The following is a 19,129-nucleotide window of genomic DNA, read 5'->3' as shown; positions in this document are numbered from 1 at the left end:
TTTTTTATCGATTTTATCTTAGTGGATTATGAATTTAAGTTTTGTCCCGAAAAGACGTGCATATATATGCGAAATTTTGATGGAAGTTATTAAGTAGAAGTGTTATCACTAATATGTCCAGTTGTTGTATAGAAATAATCCGGATAAGCGTTATCGTACCATGAATAATACTAATACAGCCGGTCTTGTTAAATATGCAAATCCATTGAAATATAAACAACACAAACTAAAAGGGCGAACCAAAGTTCAATCTACAAAGCAATGATTTATACTAAGTTAAGCTTCTCCTAATACATATTATTTAAACAAATCCTTATTTATTCCCTTTCTGTTAACTCTGTTTTAAACTGTATATATCGGGGACTATTACTAATGGAACTGGAATTTTCTGTAAGGACATTTTTACAAAAAGATCCAACTTCTATAGAAAAATCGAATTTTTGTAAAGGAACCAAAAAATAAATATAGCAACGATTTTTATCTGTGATTTTTCTCGGATGTGTATTTGAACGAGAAGTCTTTGCGATATTCGCTACGTCTCTCTTATACTTTCAAAAGGATATCGCCACAGGCTACAGGCATCTATTGAACGAATGCCTTTGAAGATGACAGTTTTAAAAACGAAAAACGAAACAATTTCAACAAAAGAACTTTCCTACTAATTACACAATGTTTTTGTTTCGCTAGGTTTCTGTTTTCTTCTGGGCAAATGTAAACTGGCGGAAGATTTGTTTTCAGAAATATTTGAATATCCTAATTTATTATTCAAGTGACCACACTCCAAAATTAAACCATTATTCGCTCTTTGCTGTCGTTATAACCAGTTAATAAATAACAATTTAACATCCCCTGTCGTTGTTTATGCCGATATTAACCGCAGAATGCGTGGTGACGGAATTGTTTAGAATAATTACGCTGGGGCGCACGCTACACGAGTCAGAGGGAGGAAAGCGGGACTAAAACAACCCCCCGCTATTGCACATTGTGGTAGTAGCACTATAATTATATCGGCGCTTTCGGTCGCCTTCAGTAATTATCCCTAGACCTAATTGAAAACGTCAACGAAATTAAGCTCTGCTAAATGAGCCACGAAACCTCCTACGAGAAATCTAACGTTTCGACTAAAATATGGAATGTTTGAAGATGGGCCATTTCGTACATTTCGACACACCTGGTTCTTGTTTATCTCGCAAAATATCATAAACCGTTATATATTCTACGACGGGCACGTAATCGTTTTGGGACAAAATCAGGCTCAGATAATCCACAGCTATTTTACACTTTTTTTTGTGCTGCTTCATACTTATATTATATATAGCTAAATATATCCTAAAGAAAACCCTCGCAAAATACGCTGGCTGATCCGTTATGTAAGGGAAGTTATTTAAAGTAGGATTTCATGTGTGTGTGTCTGTTTTTATGATCCCCGCATTCGCGTCGAATTTAAAGCAAACCGGAAACCTTTAGTCCCCGCCGGTTTGTGCCCGTAAAAAAAATAAATTAGTCCTGTAATCCTTCCACGGGATGATGCGAACGGAACTTTCGCGTATACGGGATTAAATATGGGAAAGGAAGCGCTAGAACAAATGACAAACGTTAACATATCATTATTAAGAGTAGCCTTTGAAATAATAGTCATCACCCCCCCCCATCCCCCGGGAACGGTAAGGATGACGTATTTTTAGGGATTCCAGTTGTTCTTGATAGCGAATACCTGCTCCATTTCTTTTTATATTCCCTAATTTTATCAATAATAAATTAGGCTCATGTTGAGTCGTTTTTGTTTGCCTTCGTTAGAATAAGACGCGTTTTTCTTTTTTTTTTTTTCAATTTCCCTTCGAGTCCTGCCTTTCTTTATCCTTAGTCGGAAATGTATGTACACACGTATCTATTAGATGTGTATCCGATGTATACATACTGCATTTAGGACAAGTAAAATCCTCTTCCCGATGGAACGCGAAAGGAAAATAAAAGAAACATAAGAATGCGATATACATGTAGGTATAGTACTCGTCGTTCCGACCGCTTATCTCCGGGATTTGTTATGGTCTATTTTCCGAAACAAGATTTGTGCAAAGTCAACATGTCACACAGGACTTTTCTGGGAGATCTTGTCCCATTCCCTGCACTGACTCGACAAATTGATAAGATAGCGGCCGGATTTCACAACAAATAATATGGTAAAATGCGCATGAAATATCAAACACATCAAAAAAGTGATTTTTTTAGATACTAATGGCGAAGGAAATCGATGATTTTTTTAAGGATTCTGTGATTGGCATTTGTTTTTGATAAAATACTAATGCAAATCAGGGATAACTGTGCTAAGCATCAAGGATTTAGGTGAAGTTATGACGAGAAGGATTTCCTTGTTTGGCATGCATATAACGGATAAGTAGACAACTGCCAAAAACCAGGATTGGATTAGGTTACAGTACGAAAGAATGCCATGATTAAAATCCGTCCCACGTATTACGTACATATTCATATTAAATGGATACTATTTCCGGGAGTGATCAAATTCTAATCGTAGATAATTCCAATTCCAGGAGCAACTGCTGTTAATGCCTCCTCCGTGTATTTGAACAAAACCTCTCTCGCGAATCTAACTCAAATATGCTTCTGAAAACTTCTTGCAGATCTACCCATGTATGTAAGTGCTTTATGGTTCGAAGTATCCAAACGATTTGTAACTTCGTTGAATCCTAAAGGTTTTGTAAATTAAAGCCACTTCTCTGATTTACCAATATTGTTTCAACGGGACGATAAATTGGAATAAATCTTTACTCGAAAATAGAATCGGTGTTCGAAGATATTTCCTTTACCGGTTTAAAGGTACTGTAGACCATAAAAAAAGCAGTGTCAACAGGTCGTATCAATCCAGAGCAAATGTTCAATTGATTTTTATCTTAAAAATAGACATTGCGTAGGTATTTCGTACATAAGGTTGAGTTTCTCGGAAAAAAGTCAATAAAAAGGGTCGCCCGACCAAACATTTTGTTTTCCATTAATTTTACAATTTAGTAGTAGATCATTTCAAAAGTTTGAAAAATTGTTGGATGTAAATCGTATAAAAATCAAAGAAAAAAAGCTCCCGTCATACAAAGAATCTTAATTTAATGAGAAAAAAATTGTTGCTGTTGTCAATCCCTCGCCGAGAATAGAACCCGAGGCCCTGGTTTTACGCAACAGTAATAGGAGCTCGAGTTCGATTCTCGGCGAGGGAAGCAAAAACATTTTTTTTTCTCATTAATTTAAGAATTAGGTAAAATTAATTCACTAATACAGTGAATTAATGCTACAAAAAATCATGTGTTTATAGTTTGCCTTTAGATGAAATTGTTTTACGGCAGAATTTTTTGTTGTTTATGGACACTTGACGTATTTCCTTGGCAAATATCAAAGAGCTGTGCCGCGGTCATCACGAAATGAAATTTTTCGCCTGAAAGAAACCGCTTGCAGGTTCCCCTTTGATAGTGCATCTTTTATTACGGTTATGAATAAATTTCAAAGGTGCATCGAAGTTGTGGTCCCTTTGCAATCGTCCACTGCAGAAGGACCATATGGTCGAGACGCATGAATACGAACTCCGAACCGACCGTGACCCATTTTTATCCTGGCAGTGGGTCGATCTCTCCTCTCTTTCTCTCTCGCGGACGCTCCATCTCTCCCGCAGCTCTAACTTCACGTAGGGATAGGGACGCATCAATCGATAGCATCGGGTTGCGACCGCCAACAACTACGTCTACGGACTCTTGGTGCACTTACGTATACATAACTCTGGTTCGGTTTAATTCATACACACATGAGGCCGAGTGCTGCTGCCTGCCACCGATTCCCGACTGCCAAAAATGGATAATGACAAAAATCCGGGAAGCACACTGCGACAATTGTCACGTCAAGATGCGGTCACCGGTGCGACGCTGATCGCTAATAACATTTTAAAATGAATTGTCGACGATTTGGCCAGATTCAAAATTGCAATTTTAGATTTTGTCCACGCAAGGTTTATCGCAAAGGTGGTCAAGAGTTCTCTTGGACAATTCGAAAGTTTACATTTTACTTAAAAAATTTATCAATCGATTTTGGAAAACCCCTATAAAAACCTTTTGGACTGATTCGGCCCTGATGTGGCTGCCCTATTTGAAACCCATGCTCTATTTAAATTGACATGACCCTAACAAGTCTGGTAGTTTAATTAGGACCAAATGTTTAAACGTGTTACATTTCTGGTCAAATCTAAATAGGAAAATTTGATCAGGTTCAAATTATGTAGCCCAATCAGGTCCAAGATGTGACTGCCTGACTGGGGCTAAATGATCTAAGGATCTAAGGTGTCACATTTGTGATCCGGGCCCAATCACAATTATCTCATCTAGTCCTATTTGAAGTCAGGACTGCATCCCTATATATTAAATTTCTAATCGGTTAATTGTTTATAATACTGTAGCGAGCATGAGCGATCTGGCACACGTGTGCGTGAACGGCTTATTGATTCGCCCATCTAGCCGCGGGCGCCTTTCTTCATGTGCACCGTATTTGTAAATGTGTGTGTCGTACCTGCGTTCTGGGAAAGCAAAAAATAAACTATCCGGATGTTTCCAGAAGGTTTCCGAAAGTAAACAAAAGAGTATTTAAAAGAAGAGACGATCGCCGAGATGAGGAGAAATAAATTGACCGTTGCAGAAGTGAATCCAGAAATAANTAAAATTTAGTCTTCTGGGAACTATTTTGTTCGATGGGAGAATGCTAAACCATTAAAACAATTGAATATGATTTGAGAAAGGAAACCTTTAATGACGAAACCTTTAATGACGAAAGATTGTTATTGAATCTTCTCAAGCAGCAATGAACTTTGTGAATAGTTTATATACATTTAGTTAATTTTCGCTATAAAATCAAAGTATTTTCCTTCAAGCGATTTTCTTTATTATTTGGAAAATTTTGTCGGAAGAAAAGGGTTCGAGAATTTTCCGAGTAGCTAACTTTGTACGCAATTTTCTTAGAATCTTCTCGCTTGTAGCCGTTTTCCAAGAATCTAATTTCTTTTTATTTCTTTACAAGTATTCATTCGTAAAATTCTTAGAAAGTATAAAAAAACAACTTAATATAGGTGCCTACGTTGACTCTGTAAAAAGGTTTTTGAAAATGGAAACCATTCCAGGAATTACGAAAAACATTTGGTATTTCGTTTAATTTTAACTGAGGAATGTGCAAATTTATGGATATTGTCGAAGTTGTGTACCACAAACGTCTCATTTTATATTTCTGTCCGGCGCATCCACCATTTTTTTATTCTAAAAATTCTAACTTTTCTGTTTACTGAACCGCTGTATTCTAAAACTTACTAATACTTTTTATAAATGTTTTTTGGTCTGAATTGAAGCATTTACTATACAAGCGCCCATCGTCTCCTGTTTATTTTGGTCAAATTTTAGAGAAACAAAAGAAAAATGCTTTTAGTACGCGTTAAATATTTTATTAGAGATTCTGTTAATTCAACAAAAGATAATGAAACAAAATAAAACAAAATACAAGCGCCAATCGTCTTCTGTTTATTTTGATCAAATTTTCATGAAACAAATGAAAAATACATGAGGTAGTACGCGTTAATTTAATATTCCATTCGCGATTCAATATTTACGTGTAACTGTAGAGTATTTGCACCTTTATTTATGGTGTGGACGAATTCCGGTGGTGTAAAGTGCCCACAATATTCTAAAAGCCCTTCAGCAATTCCGAACTTTGCTTTCTAAAGGACATTGGAGTCAACATGTGAAACTGCTAGATCCATTCTAACTGTGCCGTTGGCTGCAGATGTTAGAAAACTGACATGTTCGAAACTTTTAATGCATTAAATTCGATCTCAAACTTTCCACGTATGCAATTATTATTTAAGAGATTCTGCGACCCAAACTCAAATCACAGCTTTCGAAACTCAACGCAAGAAAGCAATCAAAACTTAATCTTTAAAAGAAAAAAGAACTACATGATTCTTCCAATAAACAATCACATCTCAAAAACAAAAAAGAACAGCAGCAGATGCTGTTTTGTTTTTACATATTGCGATAGATATTGTTAAAAATAGAAGAATGTGATTTTATGTGTCATTCCAATTTTCTTTTTTCGGCAAGGGTAGAATTGACCAAATATTTGACGAAAAGTGGCGAAACGTGTGCTATCATACCGTAATCAATCTTGTGTCAGTTTTCTAAACGCGCACATTGTGAAAAGTTTGACAGCTGTAATAGCCACCCTATAAATCAATAAAAGCATTTGTTGATTGTCACGACAGGCCAAAACAGCGTTCGTTATTTCGACGAATCCGATATAGCTGATGCTCAAAAGAGAATTAAAAATTTTGACGCATTTACTGTGTGTACATCCAGCGTATAGATATTAATCTATCGCATTAACCCGAAACAGAAATGTGTTTTCAATTGTGCCTGCTGAAAATTTAATCGGATCCTAATGAGTTTCAAAAATGCATCCTGGCGTACCATAACTATGTTAAATTATTTACTAATCAATGAAACAGTTGCCTGTTATTAATTGTTGTTCATTTTTTTTTAAACGCTTTTAAGACAAATAACAAAAGAAGTACGTTCATCTGTTTTGTTACAAAGTAAATAACAAAAAACATAGGAATCTTGTGTTAAATCTGAGTAACAAAATAAACATCAAACTCTACAGTGCTTCTTACACGTTTTCAATAGATTTAATTATTAATTGACTAAATTATGATTGAAAGATAATCTCCAAACGTTTCAAAACCACAAACATATATTTTGTAGGTNGTGCGAATGGGGTTTTGAGCTGTTGATTATCTCTCTTCTTCTGCATCATCAGACGCAATTTTTCAACCCTCTCCTGCGCGCACGCAGGATTAATTCGAAATGAGGGAGAGTGAAGCTGACTCGACAACTTCTAACATTTATCAAAAGTTCACCCACTTAGCACACCCACACATATACACACAGTGATACTTAGTTCTCTCCCTCCTAGAAAAGTATATTCCACGTTCGGATATATTTAATTCTTACAGTTGCACTCGACGACGACCATTTTTCATTGGAATCTTCGTTTGTTTGTTTCTCTGTTTTTGTTTTGTCTTCTTTTGTTTTCTCTTTCTTTTTTTTACTGGCGCGGAAAATTAACATTAATTCTTCGTTCCTTCGACGAATGAAAAGCAAAAAATTCCCTTTTTCCCCCTTTAATTCTAAGACAGACCTTTGCTGCCACTGCCACAGTTCAATTGGAATTAAACTAGGGTTCGCGTTGCGGCTCTTCGGGGAAATCAAAGTATTTCTAATATAATAGAATTTTAATTAATTAAATCGAAAACCTGTTTTTACCGAAGTCGTTTCAATTGGGAAACTGTGAATCCCCTGCGTAAATAAAGTTTTTGATTTTATCGATGGCCGTGTCCACGAATGAGCTTTCGCTGATGTGATTTGAGTAAATTAGAGAGTGGTCTATTTGACAATTGAATTTACTTGGTAGGGATTTTCGACCGGAAGAATTAAACTCACATATGGAACTAAATTGACAAGTATTTCGGACCTAATTGGCTTTGTGTGAGATAGATAGTTTTCGTTCCCAAATCGTTTGAAATCCACCCATGTGATTAATAGGGTGTAAGGGATATGTAACCAAAACAAAAGAGAATCGTCTTCCTCAATATCGAAGACTAACCTTCACTTTTTTTTTTTTTGTTTTTGAGAGATATTTCCAATTTTATTATTTCTATATGCCTAAATGCCTGAAACGTATATTTTACTTCCACTTCTAGTATTTATTGATTACTAAAACTGATGGATGTAATACAAAAATGACTTTTTACGTAATTTCTGGCTCCTTATTACCTCTAAGCTGGAAGAGCTTTTAATTATATTTTCAGCGAAATACTTGAATCGATTACTTTTTGCGATCGTATCTGGTTCTGTTCAAAAGCGCATTTAAATATAGATTTTCTCAAAAAAAGAGTTGTACAAGATAGAAGACGTATTTACTTACTTTCTGGCATTCCAACAGGTAGAAGCTCACAAAGAACCTGCAATTAAAAAAAAGTGTAACATAATTTGTCTTTACTCAAGTATGAAACTGAAAAAGAAAAAGATGACCTAAGTAGTTATACAGTGTCGGTTCTGACACAAAAAACTTACAGGCATCATAAGAATATTGATTTTTTTATCGATTTTATCTTAGTGGATTATGAATTTAAGTTTTGTCCCGAAAAGACGTGCATATATATGCGAAATTTTGATGGAAGTTATTAAGTAGAAGTGTTATCACTAATATGTCCAGTTGTTGTATAGAAATAATCCGGATAAGCGTTATCGTACCATGAATAATACTAATACAGCCGGTCTTGTTAAATATGCAAATCCATTGAAATATAAACAACACAAACTAAAAGGGCGAACCAAAGTTCAATCTACAAAGCAATGATTTATACTAAGTTAAGCTTCTCCTAATACATATTATTTAAACAAATCCTTATTTATTCCCTTTCTGTTAACTCTGTTTTAAACTGTATATATCGGGGACTATTACTAATGGAACTGGAATTTTCTGTAAGGACATTTTTACAAAAAGATCCAACTTCTATAGAAAAATCGAATTTTTGTAAAGGAACCAAAAAATAAATATAGCAACGATTTTTATCTGTGATTTTTCTCGGATGTGTATTTGAACGAGAAGTCTTTGCGATATTCGCTACGTCTCTCTTATACTTTCAAAAGGATATCGCCACAGGCTACAGGCATCTATTGAACGAATGCCTTTGAAGATGACAGTTTTAAAAACGAAAAACGAAACAATTTCAACAAAAGAACTTTCCTACTAATTACACAATGTTTTTGTTTCGCTAGGTTTCTGTTTTCTTCTGGGCAAATGTAAACTGGCGGAAGATTTGTTTTCAGAAATATTTGAATATCCTAATTTATTATTCAAGTGACCACACTCCAAAATTAAACCATTATTCGCTCTTTGCTGTCGTTATAACCAGTTAATAAATAACAATTTAACATCCCCTGTCGTTGTTTATGCCGATATTAACCGCAGAATGCGTGGTGACGGAATTGTTTAGAATAATTACGCTGGGGCGCACGCTACACGAGTCAGAGGGAGGAAAGCGGGACTAAAACAACCCCCCGCTATTGCACATTGTGGTAGTAGCACTATAATTATATCGGCGCTTTCGGTCGCCTTCAGTAATTATCCCTAGACCTAATTGAAAACGTCAACGAAATTAAGCTCTGCTAAATGAGCCACGAAACCTCCTACGAGAAATCTAACGTTTCGACTAAAATATGGAATGTTTGAAGATGGGCCATTTCGTACATTTCGACACACCTGGTTCTTGTTTATCTCGCAAAATATCATAAACCGTTATATATTCTACGACGGGCACGTAATCGTTTTGGGACAAAATCAGGCTCAGATAATCCACAGCTATTTTACACTTTTTTTTGTGCTGCTTCATACTTATATTATATATAGCTAAATATATCCTAAAGAAAACCCTCGCAAAATACGCTGGCTGATCCGTTATGTAAGGGAAGTTATTTAAAGTAGGATTTCATGTGTGTGTGTCTGTTTTTATGATCCCCGCATTCGCGTCGAATTTAAAGCAAACCGGAAACCTTTAGTCCCCGCCGGTTTGTGCCCGTAAAAAAAATAAATTAGTCCTGTAATCCTTCCACGGGATGATGCGAACGGAACTTTCGCGTATACGGGATTAAATATGGGAAAGGAAGCGCTAGAACAAATGACAAACGTTAACATATCATTATTAAGAGTAGCCTTTGAAATAATAGTCATCACCCCCCCCCATCCCCCGGGAACGGTAAGGATGACGTATTTTTAGGGATTCCAGTTGTTCTTGATAGCGAATACCTGCTCCATTTCTTTTTATATTCCCTAATTTTATCAATAATAAATTAGGCTCATGTTGAGTCGTTTTTGTTTGCCTTCGTTAGAATAAGACGCGTTTTTCTTTTTTTTTTTTTCAATTTCCCTTCGAGTCCTGCCTTTCTTTATCCTTAGTCGGAAATGTATGTACACACGTATCTATTAGATGTGTATCCGATGTATACATACTGCATTTAGGACAAGTAAAATCCTCTTCCCGATGGAACGCGAAAGGAAAATAAAAGAAACATAAGAATGCGATATACATGTAGGTATAGTACTCGTCGTTCCGACCGCTTATCTCCGGGATTTGTTATGGTCTATTTTCCGAAACAAGATTTGTGCAAAGTCAACATGTCACACAGGACTTTTCTGGGAGATCTTGTCCCATTCCCTGCACTGACTCGACAAATTGATAAGATAGCGGCCGGATTTCACAACAAATAATATGGTAAAATGCGCATGAAATATCAAACACATCAAAAAAGTGATTTTTTTAGATACTAATGGCGAAGGAAATCGATGATTTTTTTAAGGATTCTGTGATTGGCATTTGTTTTTGATAAAATACTAATGCAAATCAGGGATAACTGTGCTAAGCATCAAGGATTTAGGTGAAGTTATGACGAGAAGGATTTCCTTGTTTGGCATGCATATAACGGATAAGTAGACAACTGCCAAAAACCAGGATTGGATTAGGTTACAGTACGAAAGAATGCCATGATTAAAATCCGTCCCACGTATTACGTACATATTCATATTAAATGGATACTATTTCCGGGAGTGATCAAATTCTAATCGTAGATAATTCCAATTCCAGGAGCAACTGCTGTTAATGCCTCCTCCGTGTATTTGAACAAAACCTCTCTCGCGAATCTAACTCAAATATGCTTCTGAAAACTTCTTGCAGATCTACCCATGTATGTAAGTGCTTTATGGTTCGAAGTATCCAAACGATTTGTAACTTCGTTGAATCCTAAAGGTTTTGTAAATTAAAGCCACTTCTCTGATTTACCAATATTGTTTCAACGGGACGATAAATTGGAATAAATCTTTACTCGAAAATAGAATCGGTGTTCGAAGATATTTCCTTTACCGGTTTAAAGGTACTGTAGACCATAAAAAAAGCAGTGTCAACAGGTCGTATCAATCCAGAGCAAATGTTCAATTGATTTTTATCTTAAAAATAGACATTGCGTAGGTATTTCGTACATAAGGTTGAGTTTCTCGGAAAAAAGTCAATAAAAAGGGTCGCCCGACCAAACATTTTGTTTTCCATTAATTTTACAATTTAGTAGTAGATCATTTCAAAAGTTTGAAAAATTGTTGGATGTAAATCGTATAAAAATCAAAGAAAAAAAGCTCCCGTCATACAAAGAATCTTAATTTAATGAGAAAAAAATTGTTGCTGTTGTCAATCCCTCGCCGAGAATAGAACCCGAGGCCCTGGTTTTACGCAACAGTAATAGGAGCTCGAGTTCGATTCTCGGCGAGGGAAGCAAAAACATTTTTTTTTCTCATTAATTTAAGAATTAGGTAAAATTAATTCACTAATACAGTGAATTAATGCTACAAAAAATCATGTGTTTATAGTTTGCCTTTAGATGAAATTGTTTTACGGCAGAATTTTTTGTTGTTTATGGACACTTGACGTATTTCCTTGGCAAATATCAAAGAGCTGTGCCGCGGTCATCACGAAATGAAATTTTTCGCCTGAAAGAAACCGCTTGCAGGTTCCCCTTTGATAGTGCATCTTTTATTACGGTTATGAATAAATTTCAAAGGTGCATCGAAGTTGTGGTCCCTTTGCAATCGTCCACTGCAGAAGGACCATATGGTCGAGACGCATGAATACGAACTCCGAACCGACCGTGACCCATTTTTATCCTGGCAGTGGGTCGATCTCTCCTCTCTTTCTCTCTCGCGGACGCTCCATCTCTCCCGCAGCTCTAACTTCACGTAGGGATAGGGACGCATCAATCGATAGCATCGGGTTGCGACCGCCAACAACTACGTCTACGGACTCTTGGTGCACTTACGTATACATAACTCTGGTTCGGTTTAATTCATACACACATGAGGCCGAGTGCTGCTGCCTGCCACCGATTCCCGACTGCCAAAAATGGATAATGACAAAAATCCGGGAAGCACACTGCGACAATTGTCACGTCAAGATGCGGTCACCGGTGCGACGCTGATCGCTAATAACATTTTAAAATGAATTGTCGACGATTTGGCCAGATTCAAAATTGCAATTTTAGATTTTGTCCACGCAAGGTTTATCGCAAAGGTGGTCAAGAGTTCTCTTGGACAATTCGAAAGTTTACATTTTACTTAAAAAATTTATCAATCGATTTTGGAAAACCCCTATAAAAACCTTTTGGACTGATTCGGCCCTGATGTGGCTGCCCTATTTGAAACCCATGCTCTATTTAAATTGACATGACCCTAACAAGTCTGGTAGTTTAATTAGGACCAAATGTTTAAACGTGTTACATTTCTGGTCAAATCTAAATAGGAAAATTTGATCAGGTTCAAATTATGTAGCCCAATCAGGTCCAAGATGTGACTGCCTGACTGGGGCTAAATGATCTAAGGATCTAAGGTGTCACATTTGTGATCCGGGCCCAATCACAATTATCTCATCTAGTCCTATTTGAAGTCAGGACTGCATCCCTATATATTAAATTTCTAATCGGTTAATTGTTTATAATACTGTAGCGAGCATGAGCGATCTGGCACACGTGTGCGTGAACGGCTTATTGATTCGCCCATCTAGCCGCGGGCGCCTTTCTTCATGTGCACCGTATTTGTAAATGTGTGTGTCGTACCTGCGTTCTGGGAAAGCAAAAAATAAACTATCCGGATGTTTCCAGAAGGTTTCCGAAAGTAAACAAAAGAGTATTTAAAAGAAGAGACGATCGCCGAGATGAGGAGAAATAAATTGACCGTTGCAGAAGTGAATCCAGAAATAATTTGATAGTGATAGTGAAATAAATAGCACAGTGAATAGTGATATATCAACAGGAGTGTAAAAGAATAGAATAATTCATAACCTAAGTTCAGTAATAATTTAATAGTGTTGTTAAGTTCTTTAGTAAAACATTACAATACTTTAACTACTGACTACCAATTTTCCGATTTTAAAAATTTTCGCTCTAATTTGCAGTACACTTTCTCGAGCCACATCGTCGATTTATTGCAGTTTTCTTCTTACTTCAGATTTTATTTTCTGGGAAACGTGTCCTGCCGTATATCTCATATCTCCAGGGCGATTCTTAAAAGCTGCGTGCTGGGGTAAATTATCCACTTGCGTTTTTCCTTTATTGCAATTTTGCGTGACGCCTTCTCCCAGTGTCTCGTATAGATAGTGGGTTTTGTTTTACTTACGAAACATCCCCATTTACTTATTAGTTCACATCAATAAATGTACCCACCTTAAAACATCCGCTAGCGACAATAACGAGGATAATGCTCCAGACTGTAACTTTGTTTGCTATCTACCTCTCCGATACTGGAGATGTTTATTAAAGTGGTGTTCTCAATCCGCTCCGGGATTTTGCGACGAGTAACGGTTTTTGAATGTTGTGCACACACAGATATAAATTACATTACCTACCAAATCGGTGTAAATGTATTTGAGCAACGATATTCAAGTACCTTTAGTCGAATTTTCAAAACGAACTCTCGATATTCCCGAAATTGTTCTTTATTTGAAACTATGTCCGGCGCATCCACCATTTATTTCAAACAATATAAATGCCAATGATTATAACCATAATACACTGGTGTAATCATTAATATTTATTATTTTGCAAATCTGGAATAATTTTTAGGGGCACTATGAATCATAATTTTCGCCGTAGTACATAGATGCGCGATTTTAATTCGTAGGTACCATTTGTTGACGTTAAATGGCCCATGATCTTTGCACATAAATTTGCAGGTGTCAGATTACGTGATAACGGTGATATGCCCGTCAAATATCCATTAAAGATAATGAGGGTTACGTAGTTACTTCCACAAAGTTTGAAACAACAACCAAGAATTTTCGGTTAGTTAATGAAATTATTAACTTTGATTCTACCAGACGATTCACCACTTTGGTGTCGTTGTAATACAGTGTCAAAGCCAATTCAATTAAGACTACGCTAAGTTAATTAAAAAACAAAAAAGGTAAAGGTAAAGAAGTACGTAAGTAGTTATTCTATGGAGATCCGAACCCAAGAGAACATGACCTTGAAAAAATACGATAAGTAAATGACAAGAAATTATGGGGAACCATTTTAAGGCATCGATTTTCGTATCGATTTTTGGAAGTCCCCTCGAAAAAACATTGCCGAATTAAATCTAACGTGAAATTTTAAGTGAAATTGTCATGAAACGTTAACTTATTTCAATTACGTACAATCGTCATTTCTTTTGAGTGGTCAGTTTCCCAAAAACTGTAACATCCCTGTCTATTTTCGAACAGTAGATCTTCCTCTGCCCCTGTTTACTCCAGCTTCTGCTTCTAATACGTCTGTAACTTTTATTATATTCTCGATAGTATCATCATCATTATAATGACGGTAAATTTATTAAGGGTTACGTTAAATGACTTTTAACCCCTAAGTGGTACTAAACTGTCTTTTTTGCGATTTACTTTTTCTTCGTCGTTCCGTGTCTAATAGATTCTTAGAGGTTGAATGATAATATACGTCGCCAGCGGAGCGATAACAGACGATGTGATGATCGGTGCAACGTTGTCGACATCGTCATGTCTATTTTGCTGACATCGACAATTAATTACGTTGTTAGAATATTAGCATAGTAATTGTTCTTGCAGAACGCATCAAAGCCGACACTTTATGCAAATATATTTGAGTTGGTAGCCGAGGCGTTTTTTGTCATCCACCACGTTCCTAATATACTGACGCTAAAGGGATGCGAGTTATTGCACGAAGCCGTCTGCATTTTAAAGAGTTTAGCGGGACAGTAATTAACACTCGACCTTAATTAATTTTTTGCCAATATCATTAGATATTGGTTCTTTAACGAGGATTGTAGCCAAAATCTTTTATACTTGTGGGTTGGTAGTCTTTTCTAAATTAAACCATAAAAAAGTCCATTTTTGGTAACAAGAATTCTTAATTGTGTTGTCGATAATTTTAATTATCTCTATTTATTAATTTTGAGGACTAAGAAATCCGAAATCCCTGGACTCACGAACTCCTTGACTAATAGATGTTGGGTTTCGTTCCAAGGAAGTATTAAATTTGTGTCACTTTTCTAATTAATTTTCTAATCGTTGTGAAAATTCCGTTTTCGATAAAATGTTTTGTTTTGCTTCCAAGCATAACATTAGGCAAGCACCTGATCGTGAATAAAAGCACGGATGTCTGATTATTCTGTTCCGTTTTACGTCTGTTGCTACTGAATATCTTAGCTGATGAAAATCCATAATGCAGCTACCGTAATACATGTCATTTACATTTGATTCGATCTTGTTTTTGTCTATTTTTCATTGCAATATTCTAACATTACAGTTGTAGGATAATTTCTCTGTTCTTGCATATTTAAACTGGAACGTGTTCTCTGACGATTTTGTTTTATGTCCTTTTTTGTTTTACATTTTACTTTATTCTTTTGTTTTACGACACTGTTTTGTTTCACACATCCACATGCATACATACATCGTTAAATATTGTGTCATTTTAACGTCTCGTGAATCCCGCTTGTAGTGCAACGTCTTGCTCCATTGAGAAATGGTCTTAAAGAGAGGCTCCAGGCGCTAGAATCTGCCATCTATATAGCAGGCGACGACAGTTTATATATTGTGTGGTTGTTAATCAAGATCAAACTAAATGCGATTAAACCGTTCTAAAAGGGGAATGAGAACCCCCACACAGTATAACTTGTTCATTAATGAAGCTGACTCATTATTGTTATTATTATTATCAGGTAATTAACAAATGCTAAGTAGAACGTACTCCGAATTTCCGATAATTGTGATAAGCTGACAAACGGATAATGGGGAACATGACATGAAGAAAAGTAATGGATTGTCAATAACCTTGAAAATTTTCGGGACAAAATTGTAACTTTGAAAATCGAATTACGTCATACACCTTTACAGAAGGTAGCTAAGTTAAGTCTTTCAACTTTCCCCGCTTGTTCATGAAGGAACCCAGGTGTTCGATGCCACATCAGTGTATGATGGGATTTGTCAGACGACCTAGTTCGTTTTCAACAGTAAACCAGCTTGGTTTTGACATCACTGATTAGACAATGGTATGGGCAGTCCACCGCGATAACGATAAAATCCATTCGTTCAATTGAAACATCCAACGAGAATTAACCCAAAAGAATTGGGCAGGTGGCAGAATAGAGTAACCAATTCTTATTAAAAGGAAAACACACACCACACACACAACACACACAACACACACACAACCCACACACACCACACACACCACACACACAACACACACAACACACACACAACACACACACACACCACACACACAACATACACACACCACACACACACACTGGGTAATACTAACTAATACAGTTTGCATTAATATAAAATCCGCAGGATTCCATCTCGTTATAGATTTGCAGGTCTCATGGAATATATATGCCAAAACGAATTCAAATTCAACATACGGAACAAATTTTGTTTGATTTCATAGGAATTGATTTCAATTCAGGCATCTAATAAATTACCAGTACAGTTTCACTTCGAATTTGGCATCATTTGATTTATGCAATCGTTCTAATAAAACGTGAAATGTACCTTTAACAATTATTTATTTAGGTAAAAAATATTAAATAAATAAATTATTATGCAACATAAACAGTAAAGATGGTGGTGGAGCAATCCCTTCGTTGTTGTGAAGTGAAAGCGATGGCGTTAAAGAGAGCAATTTCTCAGGGTGACGTTTTAGATTTGTACTGGGGTTAAAGCTGAGCACGAGCCCGGTTTGTATTTGGTGACAAAGCTTTTGACAGGTCAGGCTTTAGGTGGCTTGTTACTACCGCCCCAAATTGACCTACATATAAATTAGGTATCCTACTCTAATATCTCCAACTTCACGATCCACCCAAATTCACTAGTCAACTGGAGTGTTTATTGTAACTGTGATTGTACGTAGGTAGATATATTCGGACATCTACATAATTATATCGCAGCTTCGAGTTTCAAATTTTCAATTAAACTTTCGTCACATTATAAAAACTCACGTTAATGTTTCGAAAAACAATAGAAATGCTAGTCAATCTTCAGATGTTTTAACTTGTTTAAGACAATGGAGTAGTTATAAACAAATGCTTATTATTACACTGCTAGTCAGTTTTTTTTAAAAGTTGTTTTAACAATTCGCCTTTCGTTTTCTTTTAAAAATTAAACTAAAGTAAAAACACACAAAAACGTAAAACTTTCCATGGAGTGAGTACAAAGCCTTTTTTAGATTATTTTGGCACCTAGCAGTTTTAGAAAGTAACATACCATGTAAAAATCTTTCTGATGGCATCTAGGTACTCTTTAAAACCTAAAACAAAAAATAAGTAAAACTAAGATCTGGTTCAGTGTTTCCCTTAAGGAATTCTTTACATTCAAGTTTTTCCTTTGCAAAGCCATCAGCCATGCACTGAATTTTTTATAAAGCAACTCGTGTTCGACTTCAAGAAAAAGAAGAATAAGAAGACAAAAAGAGAAGATTTTTTAATCTCGTCAGTTCGGACGTGTCCGTCGCGTATGTTTCGTCCGCTAGCGTCGTATACCGACGGTGAGCGTCGCGTCGTCCGCGTTATGTCAGGGTTGTGCGCCACGCGTCGTCCCAACGATTCGGCGGGCGCGCAGCTTTTCCATTTGCAAGCGCGTCTTTGCATGGGCGCCGCGACGCTGAGTCTAACGAGTGTTGTGCGACGCCCAAGGTGTCCGGACGCCGACGCTTTTAGCGTTCTAACGTCAGTTCATACAGGTGCTGCGAACGCGACGCGTCTATCCACCACAAAACCTCGCGTTTTTGCGTGTGTACAGCATGTACATTGTTCACAGAATAATTACAATTGTTACATTATAATATCCTTGTGGACTTTTGGTTTCCGTAAAATTTTCATAATAATTTTGCCGTAAGAATTTTTAACAAAAGTCATTTGCTTTAGCCAGCTAGGTAATACCCATAAAATTTACGTTATTATTCAATTACAGTTCGCTTTGGGATGCTAATAAATTCAGAAATTTGTCCCTTTTAGCGACATCATTTTGGAAAAGTTTTGAGTTCTTTCCAATTATCTTGAAAAACAAACAGAAGCAGTTTTTCTTTTGGATTAATGGTAAACAGACTTCAATTTGTTTTCTAACGAAGATAACAAAAGAAATTTGATTCATGTTTTCTGAACAAAAAAAAAAGAAGTATCAACGTTGACACTATTCCTTTTTTTCTGATTGTGTACTGTCACACTATTTTTCTTTTTTTTTTAAACACTTGAATGTTTGAACATTTGAAAGTATATTAATTAGTGGGTCTAGATGTTTAGGTACCAAATAATTTGCATTTCAATTGTAAATGACGTGAAAACGGGATGAATTTCGATTTTCATTAGTTTAAGTAACCCTCTCCCTGTACACACTTTAATTATTCCATCGTTTCTTCCCTGCGGCTGTTTCAATCAAACAGCCAGATCCTTATACTTCGTATTGGTTGTTCGTATTTGCTTGTCTACCTCCGTTTCGACCCTTATTTAACCCTGAAATATTTTAATGGCACCCTGAACTCCTAAATCTTCCCCGCGTCGAATTTGTATAGACGATATATATTCCTATATATATATATATAACTAGTGTGGGAATATGGGAAAACAATCCCAAACGAAAATAACTGATATCGTTGATTAAACAATTACTAGACTCATTTGTTTCTAGGTAATAAGACAAACAACATAATTTTTAATTAATTTAAAAGCAACATCGAATGAGAAAGAAAAGGCAGATTGATTTTCGAATAAAGTAAAAGTAGAGCAAGGCTTTTTCTCAAATTATCACAACATTCAACATCGAATGGTTCAATTGATCCATAAACTGAAGAATAAACAAAATTTTAAAAGGTTTTCAAATTAGTTTTCCGTCTGGAAGAGGTTTTAAGTACTAACTACTCATTGGCCTTTGGATTACAAAACTATTATTTTTACAAAACAAATGCCAGATGAAACAAAAATGGGTAATATG

At 36.0% G+C, this 19,129-nt stretch overlaps 1 protein-coding gene and 1 long non-coding RNA gene across 4 annotated transcripts in view; one reads left to right on the top strand and one right to left on the bottom strand.

Moving 5' to 3' along the window:
* The window catches only part of LOC108741675 (peripheral plasma membrane protein CASK), a 60,953-nt gene that overhangs the window by 18,371 nt on the left and 23,453 nt on the right, over positions 1–19,129 (top strand). The window lies entirely within an intron of this gene.
* The window catches only part of LOC108741678, a 90,374-nt gene that overhangs the window by 48,065 nt on the left and 23,180 nt on the right, over positions 1–19,129 (bottom strand). For both annotated transcript variants that reach the window (XR_001938543.2, XR_001938544.2), the window contains one exon: positions 8,017–8,053. This is a non-coding gene — a long non-coding RNA (uncharacterized LOC108741678). The remainder of the gene's footprint in view (positions 1–8,016; positions 8,054–19,129) is intronic.

The sequence above is a fragment of the Agrilus planipennis genome, unplaced genomic scaffold (assembly GCF_000699045.2).
Source record: "Agrilus planipennis isolate EAB-ADULT unplaced genomic scaffold, Apla_2.0 scaffold235, whole genome shotgun sequence".
NCBI classification, from domain to species: Eukaryota; Metazoa; Arthropoda; class Insecta; order Coleoptera; family Buprestidae; genus Agrilus; species Agrilus planipennis.
Note: the sequence above shows the minus strand (reverse complement) of the source record. Positions and strands in the feature narration are given on the sequence as shown.